This window comes from Nicotiana tabacum, chromosome 15 (genome assembly GCF_000715075.1).
Source record: "Nicotiana tabacum cultivar K326 chromosome 15, ASM71507v2, whole genome shotgun sequence".
Lineage (NCBI taxonomy): Eukaryota > Viridiplantae > Streptophyta > Magnoliopsida > Solanales > Solanaceae > Nicotiana > Nicotiana tabacum.
This window is the reverse complement of record NC_134094.1, coordinates 62,142,136-62,156,049: the sequence shown is the minus strand read 5'-3', so window position 1 is coordinate 62,156,049 and position 13,914 is coordinate 62,142,136. Positions and strand designations below refer to the sequence as shown.

General features: G+C 40.8%; 1 long non-coding RNA gene across 1 annotated transcript; it reads left to right on the top strand.

The window, feature by feature from the left end:
• The first annotated feature begins 377 nt into the window (after nt 1-377).
• On the top strand, nt 378-1,294 carry LOC107781491 (uncharacterized). Its single transcript, XR_001647025.2, has 2 exons — nt 378-501; nt 795-1,294. It is a non-coding gene; the product is annotated as an uncharacterized LOC107781491 (long non-coding RNA).
• The last annotated feature ends 12,620 nt before the right edge of the window (nt 1,295-13,914 follow it).

Below are 13,914 nucleotides of genomic sequence, written 5' to 3'. Positions count from 1 at the left end.
TTTAAGTTTAAAAGATGGATTTAAATTAAAGTCTAAATTTATTGGGCTAGTTCATTGAGTTGTTCTCCAAAAAACGAGTCCGCTCCAATAGCCCAAGGTCCATGCCAATCAAATGACATGGCGCGCTAAGTCAAATTAAGGACCATTAAAATCATGCGAGCCACATGCATAAGTGATGTAGCATGCCAAGTCAAATGCAAGGACCAATCAAATATCGCAAATTTTTAAAATGATATGGTTCAACCAATTATATGCGAGTTTATCACATAGCTTTAGTGATATATTTGATGACTCAAGTTGGCCAATCAAATTGGAGTTATCACAAACTACCTTCCCCTATAAGTCTATAACTATAAATATGGGTCTCCATAAAATCAAAAGAAGATCATCAGAAGATCAATCAGAAGAAGAGGAGAAGTCCATTAATCAAGAAGTTTTCCTCTCTGGTGTGATCCGCAAGTCTTTCATTACTCAAGAAGTTTTCCTCTTCATTGATGATCTGTAAGTCTTTGAAAAATCAAGAAGTCTTCGTCTTCATTGGTTTCTGCAAGTATTTCATACACTCCACGTCCATGATCAAAGTCTGGCTCCACATCCATGATAAAAATTCAACCAATAAGTTTAGTCCTGCAATTCAAGAATAAGCCCTTAAAATCAACAGCCGTGAGGAGAAGAATCAGATGTCTATATATTTCGATTTAGGATAGTCTTGAAATTATAACCCACATAATTTATTGAAATACAAAGATTGTTATTTGTCACTATTTTTGTTGTCTTGATTATTTATTTTTCAGGAATAAAATTTAGTTGTTACAAAATTTGGAACACCCAATAGGACTATCTTTACCTCTCATCTCTTCTCTTCCAAGTTCAAAACTACTAAGAAGACCGCAATGAAGATCTACTCCAGATCCCATACTACTAAGGAGGCTCAATCAAAAATGAATTTAAAGTTACCTTGAAGATTGCTGGCCAAATCAAGAGGAGTGAAGCTGAAATAGTAGGAATACAAGTGTTGCAAGTACCATTCAAGTCATCTCATGTTTCCGCATAATATTCTTTGAAAGAAGGGATATCCTCTTCATACATGCTAGAAGAAGGGAACAGTATTGCTCATGTGGTAGAAAGAACTTTGGCTTGACTCAGCCTGTCAAAAGAACGATATTTCTTGTCCAACAACAACCGCATCATGCAAAAAGAAGATAATATTTTGAGCTCTAGATTTACTCCAGTATTCCATCATATCCCTCTTCAATCAAAGCTTTATTTAAGTAATGATCCATACTATTCTTCACCCTCTACAGTGGTCATACAAGCGATAGTAGTTGAAGCTTCTACCTTAAAAGAATAACTTGCAAATTTGATGAAAACAATTGAAAGCTTGTCAAAACATATACAAGATCCTAAACTTTTCAAATTGACAAATAAAGTGGAGAGCATTGTAGAACGAAAATTTGCATAAGCACCTTAGAAGCTTCATGAGTCACAAGAGAAAAAAGAGCCCTCCGCAAACCAAGCAATAACAACCAAGGAGATCCAAGTTTGCACGGTAGGTCTGATTCCTATTGAGTAATTGAAAAACTTTATCATTGAGGCTATTTAAGATAAATCTGAGCCACAAGCCAAATATTTTCTCATAAATGCAAAGCCGTATACGCAAAGAATTGACAACTTGAAGATGCATGTGGTTTATCAACTTCCTCAGTTGCAACAATTTAATAGCAAGTGTCACAACCCAAAATCCCAACCCATGGGGTAATGATGGTGCCTAACACCATTTGTTAGGCAAGCCAACACAAAATAATGAATATGCAAGAAATGAAACCAACAGTTAACAACTAGATGATAATATAGAGTAACAGTAACTTAGAAGAGTACATAGCAAGTTTAAAGATCAACACTAATGATCAACCATCCTAAGACGTGGAGTCACAAGTGCATGAGCTACTAGAGTTTGCTAAATACATTATCCTGAAAGAAGTACAATACTGCCTGGTAAATATAAATAGTACAAAAGAAATAAAAAGAAGACTCTAAGGCCTGCGAATGGTAAGCAGCTGCACCTCGAGTCGTCTGTCTAGTATCGGTAAGCACCTCTCGGGACTCTGCTGGTATCAGTGTCTAAATCTGTACAAGAAGTGTAGAAGTATAGTATGAGTACAACTGACCCAATGTACTCTATAAGTGTCGATCCTAACTTTGATGAGGTAGTGACGAGGCTAAGACAAGACACATACATAAAAAGCTCTACCAAGGATTGCCAAGCATTTGGTATGAAGTTTCCTCCTCATGTGCAGTTAAGTAACAAGAAATAATGAGAGGAGAAATAAAATATCAAGTATAATAACAGGATAACAACACGTGAGAGAGTTAATAACTACATAAGTAAAGAGATATAAAATGAGAAAATAAAGAAAGGTGTTATTAAGTAAATCACAACTCATACTTCTATAATAACTCTGAACAAACCTTTCAAAGATAATTACAAAGCCATAAAGTCAAGTCCTCAGTCTGAATAGCAAAATAAAGAACAACAATACCAATAAACAGCACGGCAACACCCTTCGTACTTTTACTCTCATCCTCACGATATAATATAATAGCTAGCACGGAAATTCCCTTCATGCATATTCTCACCTTCTCTCAAGCACGGTAAGACCCTTCATGCAATGATATTGATATATGAAGAAAATACGAAAACACGCTTCCTGCACGATCACTCTCTCACACAAGCACGGAAATATGCTTCGTGCAGTTCACTCTTCCTCACCAAGCATCACATATAATACAGTACCAAGAAAAGTGGGAAGCATAAACAACATCAAAAATAATATTTGAATATAGCTCGACATATGAGAATTCACCAACACCTTCGCACCATTAATCAAATCAGCAATTCAAAAGTCTCAATGCCCAATATTTCATTAAGCTTAACATAGATAAATACATGGATAAGAGAAATCAAAGAGTTTCACAATGTATCTCGAGCATGGAAAGACATAATACAAAAAATAACATAGTAGTAATAAAGCTATCTCTACCCGCGTGCTTAACCCTTGGCCAACGCATACACACTTGTCACCCGGCATATACGCCGCCCCCAACACTTAAATTACATAAAAAATATAATCAATTATACATCAAATTCTCTCAAATAAAGGTTAATCGCGGTACTTACTTCTTTTCTAAAAAATCAACAATCCAACATGGCTTTTCCTTTAGAAAAAGCCTTCAAATCACCCAAATCTAGTCAAATATTACTCAAATAAGTAAAAACAAGCTTTAGAAACTATCCTCGTACGAAAAAAGTTTGACCATTAATATATTTTAAAAAGTCAAAAAAAGTCAACCCGGGCATACATAGTCGAAATCCAAAATTAAGACCAAATATCGATTACCCATTCACCAGAGTCCAAATATGTGATTTGTTTCGAGATCCAACCTCAATTTGTGGTCTAAACCTCAAATTTATAAAATCCTAAATTATTACCCAAAACCCTTACTTCTACTATATGAAATCTTAGATTTAATAGATAAAATTCATGAAAAGGTAATGGAAATTGAACAAAAATAAGTTAAAATTACTAACCTATGAAGTTGAAAAACATTGCTATCCAAAATTGCCTCTATGTGTAGTCTAGGTCTCAAAAATAGTGTCTAAATAAACTAAGTCCCAAAATCGCAACCTTTTACCGAGCTGCAAGTTTCACAATTACAAACTCTTGTTCGCAATTGTGATGTTCGCAAAAGCGAACCACTGAGCGCAAATGTTAATAGTGTTTGAGCCCCTCTGATGTTGTAAATGTGACTAAGCCTTCATATTTGCGAAGGACCAGTCACACGCAATAATGATCAAAGCTTCGCAGATGCGAAGTTGTCCCTCTACCCTTCTGTGTTACAATTGTGACATAAGGCTCGCAATTACGAAGCCCGACCACCTCGCAAAAGTGATCAAAAGTTTGCAAATACGAAGCTACCCAATACCTACCCAACATCTCAAATGCGAGCTATCACTCGCAAGGCTCGCATTTGCGAACAGACTCTTGCAAATGCAAGGTCTGCAGCACCAACAATCCCAATTCCTAGTAAATCAGTCTGGAACTCATCCGAAACTCACCTGAGTCCCTCGGGCACCAATCCAAACATCCACACAAGTATAATAACATCTTATGAACTCGCTAGTAAGCTGAAATTATCAAAATAACATCTAAATTAAAGAATCAAACACTAAAACTCAAAGAATTTCATAATTCAACTTCAAAATTTCAACTTTTCACAATAAGTGCTGAAACGGCCTTGGGTCACCCAGGACCCCAACCAAATATGCGTACAAGTCCAAATTCATCTTATAAATCTACTGTAATCATCAAAACAGTGATCTGATGTCGTTTACTAATATATTTGAATGTGCTCAACTCTAACTATTTTCAAGTTCAAGAATCAAGTTTTCTCTAAGAATTGACATCTAGACTTTCCGGAAATTAACACGTACCATGCACCCAATTCATAAATCATCAAATAGTACTATGAAAGGTTTCAAATCATAAAAATGGAAGCTAGTAATCAAAACAGCCTATTGGGTCGTTACATTTTCCACCTCTAAAAGAAATGTTTGTCCTAGAACGGACATGGCAATGTACCTAGACTGGCAAAAATGTGCGGATATCTACTCCTCATATCGGACTCGGACTTCCAAGTAGCCTCCTCAGTCGGCTGACCTCTCTAACACACTTTCATAGAAAGAATATCCTTAGATCTCAACTTTTGAACCTGCCAATCTAGAATAGCCACCGGCTCTTTCTCATAAGTCAAATTCATATCAAGATGCTTTGTTGAAGTCGAAAGCATGTGATCCATCTTCATGGTACTTCCGAGATATAGAAACATGAAATACCAGGTGTACCCCTACTAGACTAGGAGGCAATGAAATCCTATAAGCAATCTCCCAACTCTCTCCAAGATCTCAAATGAGCCAATAAACCTCAGGCTCAACTTACCCTTCTTCCCAAATTGCATCATGCCCTTCATAGGCGAAAATCGGAGAGGAACCTTATCACACTCCATGTAAACCACATCACGAATCTTCCTATCCGGGCTCAACAATCTAGCCTCATCGAGCTCAAACCAGCCAACTAGAGAACAACATTTCCTCCCATGTAAGGCCTCATATGAAGCTATCTGAATACTCGACTAATAGTAATTGTTGTAAGAAAACTTTGCTATAGGTAGAAAATGGTTCCACTGACCCCCCGAAATCAATAGTTTATGCCCTAAACATATCCTCCAAAATCTGAATGGTCGCTTGGACTGCCCGTTCGTCTGAGGGTAAAAGTAGTACTCAACTCAACCTACGTTCCCAACTCACACTGCACAATTCTCTCTAAAAGTGTGTGCCCGCCAAACCCAAAAAGCTCCAAATCTCTATAGCTGAAGTAGGTCTAGTCCAATTTCAAACTGCCTCTACTACTTTGGGATCCACCTTGATACCATCAGAAGACACAACATGACCCAAGAAGGCAATTGAATCCAACGAGAACTCACACTTCAAAAACTTGGCATATAGCTAACGATCCTTCAAAGTCTGAAGTGCAATCCATAGGTGTTGCTTATGCTCCTCCCTCTACGGGAGTAAACCACAATATCGTTAATGCAGACAATCACAAAGGAATCCAAATAAGGCTTGAATACTCGGTTCATCAAATACATGAAGGATGTTGAAGCATTAGTCAAGCCAAATGACAATACTAAAACCATATAATGACCATATCGAGTCCTAAAAGTTATCTTAAGGACATCTGATGCCCTAATCATCACATGATGGTAGCCAAATCTAAAATAAATCTTGGAAAATATGTTGGCACACTAACACTGGTCAAATAGATCATCGATCATAGGTAATAGATACTTGTTCTTGATGGTAACCTTGTTCAATTTCCTATAGTCAATGCACATCCTCATCGATCCATCCTTCTTCTTAACAAACAACACTGGCGCACCCTAAGGTGAAATACTCAGTCTAGTGAATCCCTTATCAAGCAAATCTTGTAACTGATCCTTCAATTTCTTCAACTCGGTTAGAGACATACGGTACTATGGAATAGAATAGGCTGAGTGCCCTGAACCAAATCAATGTAAAAGTCAATATCCCTGTCGGGTGTCACGTCTGGAAAATCTGCGGGAAATACCTCTGGACACTCCCTCACAACCGGCACTGAATCCACCAGAGAAACTCCACACTAGAATCCTGGATGTAAGCCAAATACACCAAACACCCCTTCTCAACCGTATGCCAAGCCTTCAAATATGAAACCACCTTGCTAGTGGAATGACTGAGGGTCCCTTTCCACTTTAATCTAGGTAATCTCGGCATAGCCAACGTCATAGTCTTGGCATGACAATCAAAGATAGCGTGATATGTGGACAACCAATTCACATCAAGAATGAGCTCTAAATCAACCATATCCAACAACAAAAGATCAATGATAGTATCAAAACCATTAATAGTAATAACACAAGACCGGTACACCTGGTTAACTACTATGGAATCTCCAACTGGTGTAGATAATAAAACAGGAATATCACGATAATCATGAGGCATACTCAAGTGCGAAGAAATATATGAAGTCACATAAGAATATGTAGAACCCGGAAATATCTTTGATAGACTGAGATAATACCTATAATAACTGCATCGGACGACTCTGCCTCGGGCTACCACAAAATGCATAACAACAAGGCTGAGCCTCACTAACCTGTCCTCCACTCCTAGGATGACCTCTCACTGACTAGCCTCCACCTCTAACTGGCTGGCCTCCACCTCTAGCTACCTGATCCCCGCCTCTAGCTAGCTGAGCAGGTTGTGGAGTAACTGGTGCAAGAATCATGGCACGAGTACCCTGATATGGCATACTATTCGGCAACCTATGGCAAAACTTCATGACGTGCCTCAGATCCTTACATACATAGCAACCCCTCTGCTGATATGGCTGCTGAACTTCAAGCTTCCCTTGACGATTCAAATAATCACCATGGTAACTCTCTATTAGGGGTGCACTAACAGGAGCTGCAGGTGCACGGTATGCTAGTTGCTCGGAATGAGGTCCATAAGCACTATAGCTGCTAGAAGTACCATGTATGACCATAGTGTTGAATGTACCGGCCTGATAAAATGGCCTCTACCAAAAGAACGCCTGCCTCCAGACGAGGCACCACTGAATCCTCTAAAATGTTGGGGCCTTTTGTTAGAGGTCGTCTCTCTCGCCTTGCCTTTAATGCACTCTATCCTCTTGGAAATCTCCACCACCTGAGTAAAGGAAATCTCAGTCTCAGCCTTTCTGGCCATCTGAAATCTGATGCCATATATGAGACCCTATATGAATCTCTGCCACCTTCTCCCTCTCAGTAGGGATAATGATAGCTGCATGGGGAGAGAAATCAACAAATCTAGTCTCATAACGAGTAATGGTTATGCTACCCTACTAGAGGCGCTCGAACTGGCTGCACAACTCATCTATATGAGTGAGGAGAATAAATTCTCAAAAATAACTCGAAATTGAGCCCAAGGGAGAGGAGGTGATCCCACTGGTCTACCCAACTCATAAACCTGCGACCATCTCTCGGCGGAACCATGCATCTGAAAGACGGTGAAATAAACACCGTTGGACTCCACTAGTCCCATGTGGCACAAAATCTCAGGGTAACGGTCCAAGAAGTCCTAGAATCCTATGAAGGTGCACCGTTAAATTGAGGGGGAAACAACTTGATGAACCTATCCAACCTCTTCAGCTCATTAGCTGACATCGTGGGTTTGTCCCCGGGCTATGTAGCAACAATAGGCCGAACCACTCCAACTGGTAAAACTCTTGGGGTCTTATAACAGTGGACCATCTGCTACGGGGAATGAGTAGCGGGAGCCTGAACTCCTCCCTCGGCCTGAGAAATGGTTAGTGCCACAGGGAACACAACGGCCCGACCACAAAATCTTCATGAAGCCAACCATGCGAACTAAGGCGTCCTGAAGCACTAGGGTGGCAATGAACCCCTCCAGGACCTGAGCTGGCCCTACTGGCTCCGTCACTACAACAAAATATGGTTTTAGTGGTAATTATTTAATAACAAGAACTTAATTGCCGCTACATTATTTAGTGAAGGCAAAACATTAGCAACTAATAAATATTTGCCAACAATAAGTATATTTTTAGTGGTGATTCAAGAGAATTAGGCCTCATTTGTTTTTTTAAGATTAAGACGTCTGAATCTGAATACACATGTGAATATCAAGATGTGTATTAAGATTAAGATATCTGAATATATTAAGATGTGTATTAAGATCTGAATACTAAAATTAAGACTGTTTGATTTTTAACATCTGAATGTATAAAATTTATCTTTATTTGAAAATTAATAAACATAAAATTCAAATGAAATACTAACTAATCTAATATTCTATCAATAAAATATATAGTTTTTTAAAATATGATAGTTGTTGGTGGTGATGGCTAACGGGTGAATGCCGACTAGAGGCGGTGGTTGGTGGTAGTTTTGGTCGATAATGGTGGTTAATGCTAGTAGCTAGTAGTGATTGATAGTGGTGGCAATTTATGATTGAGGATGGTGGTGGTGGGTGGTGATAGTTAATAATGATGAGTGGTGGTAGTAATTGTGGTTAAGGAAGGTGGTGGGCGGGTGGTGGTAGGTTATAATGATGGGCAGTGCCGACTGTGGTTGTTGATGGTTATGGGGTGGTTAGTTGTGATAGTTGAGATGGATGAGTATTAATTGTGGGTGAGAACGATGGTGGTCGGAGTGATGGGGATAGTGAGTGGTGATGGTCGATAATGGTGGCGGCTATGATTGAGGATGATGGTGTGGTGGTGGTGGTGGTGGTGGTTGAGTATGGTGGTGGTGGCGGCATGGTGGTAGTTGATAATGTTAGCCGGTGGCGACAGTTAATAATGAATATGTGATAGCATCTTAATAAAATTAAGTCTCTGTTATAGATCTTAATCATACAGACCCATTCAGACCCATTAAGTGGTTGTGAAGTAAAAAAACAAACACACTTAATCAAACAAATGAAGCCTTAGTCTGCTAAGCTTTTATTTTTACTTTTTTTTTCCCTCCAATTATTTTTCCCCTTTAAATATTCTCCCACCTAAATAATATATCACTTCTCTGATTTGCCTGAAAAAAGGAAAACCTACGCCTCTAAGAATTAGGTCTCATTCTTAAAAAAGCTTTTACAATTTTCATGGTGTAAGAAAACTTCCGCCTCTAGCAACCAAAATTGTCGCCAACTGAAAGGTATGATTTCTATCAATTAGTTTTATATCTTTCACTTAATTTCTCTTTATACACTGTATACGGTTAAAACCGATCCTCGATCATGAAGATCGATCAAGGATGGCATCTCAGTCAAGGGGTATCTTTATGGAGAACCCGAACGAATTCCGAGATGGGGGCGTCGAGCTTGGGGCGTCCGAATCGACCGAGGTAACATCGACCGATACAGGTCCCGAACATCGATGCCCGAAAGTGATTACCAAGCTCGAAACTAAGGCCGAGGTTCCGATCCGACACCGAGCTCGAGTCGGTATCGAGCTCACAGACAAAAAGCTGTTACAACCGCACCAAAGGAGAGAATCTTGGCGGGAATTAAGGAGGAGACACACCATCATGGGTCCTCCACTAGTAATATTATTCCATTATGTTGCTATAAATAAAGTAGTGATCCTTGGCTATAAAGGGCAAGATAGATTGTTATAGAAGACATCTTCCCTGGGATTAAGAATTCATTGCGTTTATCTTTCTAAAGCTCACTATGTATCTTTGTTCATCATTTCCTATTTTACATTATAAATACGTGTATTGTTATCTTCAGATCAAAGGAATTTACTTACCCTTAGAACCATACATAAATTCAACGTTATCCGATTTTTCGGGTAAACAGTTTGGCATCCACCGTGGGGCTAAGGATAACAAGTGATAATTTGATACAAATATACAGTACACTCCAGCTTGCAACTTCATACCAGCAATGGCTCTGCCAATCAACCTCGAAGCCGGCCTTCAGGATGAAACCAATAACTTGGTGCCCGTGGCCGAAAGGCTACCCAACAACGGCAATGAGGCTCGAATCGAGGAACCTGAAATTCAAGCCGAAGTACCAGTAGATATTAATACACGAATGGATCTAGAAGCGAATCAGCGTTCTGAGCAGGAAAGAAGCGTTCAGGGTGGCGCTCGACCCATAGCCCGAGACACCCACAGCACGGGGGAAATCGGGGTCAGCTTGCGTATGCTTTTCGAAATGCTGCAAGCCCAACAAGTAGCGATAGCTCAGTTGCAGAGCCAAACTCATATGCAAAGTAATCCAAACTCCAATCCACTTCTTCGAGAAGTAACCCCAGAACGAAGCCCGACACAATAAAATCGAACGAGCGAGAATCGGGAACTGCTCCTGAAATTGCTAAACTGTTCGAGGAACTCACAAAACGAGTCGAAGCCAACGACAAAAAATTTGAAACATATGATGCTAGGATATCGATCAGATCCCGGGGGCTCCGCCCATGATGAAAGGGCTGGATTCGAAGACGTTCATACAAAAGCCTTTTCCATCGAGCGTGGCCCCGAAACCGATCCCAAAAAAGTTTCGTATGCCCGTAATTCCCAAATATAACGATACGACCGATCCTAAAGAACATCTCACATCCTATACATGTGCCATCAAAGGCAACGATTTGGAAGACGATGAGATCGAGTCCGTATTATTGAAAAAATTCGGAGAGACCTTCGCAAAAGGAGCAATGATCTGGTATCACAACTTGCCACCAATTTCTATCGATTCTTTTGCCATGTTAGCAGATTCGTTCGTAAAAGCACATGCTGGTGCCATGAAGGTCGCAACGAGGAAATCGGATCTATTTAAAGTGAAACAAAGGGGTGACGAAATACTGAGGGAATGCGTATCCCGGTTTCAAATGGAACGCATGGATTTGCCACCAGTCACAAATGACTGGGCCGTACAAGCTTTCACCCAAGGGTTGAACGGACTGAGTTCGACAGCTTCACGTCGGCTAAAACAAATCTTGATCGAATACCCTACAATAACTTGGGCGGATATACACAATCGGTATCAGTCAAAAATCAGGGTCGAAGATGATCAATTGGGATTTTCGTATGAACCCGCGCGTCAGAACCGCACAACCACTAAAATTCTGAAGGAAACCAATAGAGAACAAAGGTCAAACAGAGACCGATACCAGCCGTACGTCACAGATCGGGTGAACCACGGTTCGGCACATGAGACAGTTAGGAATAACCACAGGTATGATCAAGGGAAAAATTCTCGGGGACTTATGAGTAAGAGAGGCTTTGATAAATATGTCGATCCTATAGAAGTTCCTCGATTATCGGAATATAACTTCAACATCGATGCATCCACCATTATATCGGCTATCGGACGCATCAAAGATACCAGATGGCCTCGACCCATACAGACCGATCCGGCCCAAAGGAATCCCAATCAAATATGCGAGTATCATGGCACCCATGGTCACAAAATGGAAGAATGCAGACAATTAAGAGAGGAAGTAGCCCGCTTGTTCAACAAAGGGCACCTTAGGGAATTTTTGAGTGATAGGGCGAAGAACCATTTTAAAAACAATGACTTCGGCAAGCAAAACGAAGAAGAAGAACCACAACACATCATTCACATGATCCTCGGTGGCGTCGATACCCCTCAGGGACCTATGCTCAAATGCACTAAAACGTCGATTGTAGGGGAAAAGCGATCTCGAATTCAAGATTACACTCCCTCAGGGACTTTATCGTTCAATGATGAAGATGCAGAGGGAATCATCCAACCCCATAATGATGCACTGGTAATATCCGTACTCATGAATAAAATTAAAATTAAGCGTGTGTTAATTGATCCAGGTAGCTCGGCCAATATCATCAGATCGAAGGTCGTACAACAGCTCTGCCTACAAAACCGAGTCGTGTCCGCAACTTTGGTTTTAAACGGATTCAATATGGCATGCGAAACCACCAAAGGCGAGATAACCTTACCGATAAACATCGCCGGAACAATTCAGGAAACAAAGTTTCACGTGATCGAAGGCGATATGAGATATATCGCCCTTTTTGGAAGGCCGTGGATCCACAACATGAGAGCTGTACCTTCGACCCTACACCAGGTCCTCAAATTCCCAACACCGATAGGTGTCAAAATAGTGTACGGAGAACAACCAGCCGCAAAGGAAATGTTCTCCGTCGAGGAGGCAAAACCAACATCTTCGTCTTCGCCAGTGAATGAATTGGGTTCAAAAGGAGGCACAGTCGAAGACCGGAACACCAAATAGCAACCAAAGACATCGGCCTCGACCCAGCCAGATAAGCAGGGCATCGAAGAAGATAATGATCAGTGGATCCCTCGATCCTTCGTGACCCCCGATGACTCCGATTCCACCAAATCAACTATTGAGGAATTGGAGCAAATCATTTTGATCGAACACTGGCCAGAACGAAAGGTATACCTGGGAAGGGGTTTGAGCCCCGAACTCTGGAAGAAAATCATTCAATTTCTTATCGATAACATCGATTGCTTTGCTTGGACCCATTTAGATATAACAGGAATCCCGCCGGGCATAACGACACATCGACTAAGTGTGTCCCCTAGATTCAGACAGGTGAAGCAAAAAAGAAGACCCCAATCGGAGGTGAAGCACACATTCATAAAAGATGAGGTAACGAAACTGCTCAAAATAGGATCCATTAGAGAGGTAAAATACCCCGAATAGTTGTCCAATGTGGTCGTAGTGCCTAAAAAGGGAAACAAACTTAGAATGTGTATAGACTACAAGGACTTGAACAAAGAATGCCCCAAAGATTCTTATCCACTGCCCAACATCTATCACTTGATCAATGCCACGGCCGGCCACGAGATCCTCACTTTTCTCGATGCCTATTACGGGTATAATCAAATCCAGATGAACCCGGAAGACCAGGAAAAGACTTTGTTTGTGACCAGATATGGAACATATTGTTATAACGTAGTGCCCTTCGGGCTAAAAAATACAGGAGGTACTTATCAATGCCTAGTAAATAGAATGTTCGAAGAACAAATAGGTAAATCAATGGAAGTCTATATTGATGACATGCTAGTCAAGTCCCTGCGCGCAGAGGACTATTTGACCCATTTGCAGGAAATATTCGATATTCTGAGGAAATACAACATGAGGCTCAACCCCAAAAAATGTGCTTTCGAAGTCGGCTCGGGTAAGTTCCTCGGCTTCATGGTGTCAAATCGGGGAATCGAGATTAACCCAGACAAAATCAAGGCCATTGAAGACATCACCATCGTGAACAGCGTGAAAGTTGTACAAAGGTTAACAGGAAGAATAGCAGCCTTAGGCCGATTCGTTTCGAGATCATCAGATCGAAGCCACAATTTTTTCTCTCTACTCAAAAAGAATAACGACTTCGCTTGGACACCGGAATGCCAACTAGCGTTACAAGAACTGAAACGATATCTATCGAACCCACCACTGCTGCACACTCCAAAAGCCGACAAAAAACTTTACTTGTACTTGGCAGTATCAGAAGTTGTCCTGGTTCGAGAAGAGGAAGGTACGCAATTTCCTGTTTACTACGTAAGTCGGACCTTAGGGGAAGCGGAAACTAGATATCCACACTTGGAAAAATTGGCGCTTGCGCTGATTAGCGCCTCTAGGAAGTTACGACCGTACATCCAATGCCACCCCATAAGCGTATTAACCACCTGCCCACTTCGTAATATTTTACATAGGCCTGAACTATCAGGCCGATTGGCCAAATGGGCCATCGAACTCAGCGGGTATGATATCAAATATCGACCTCGAATGGCCATGAAGTCTCAAATTTTAGCAGACTTCG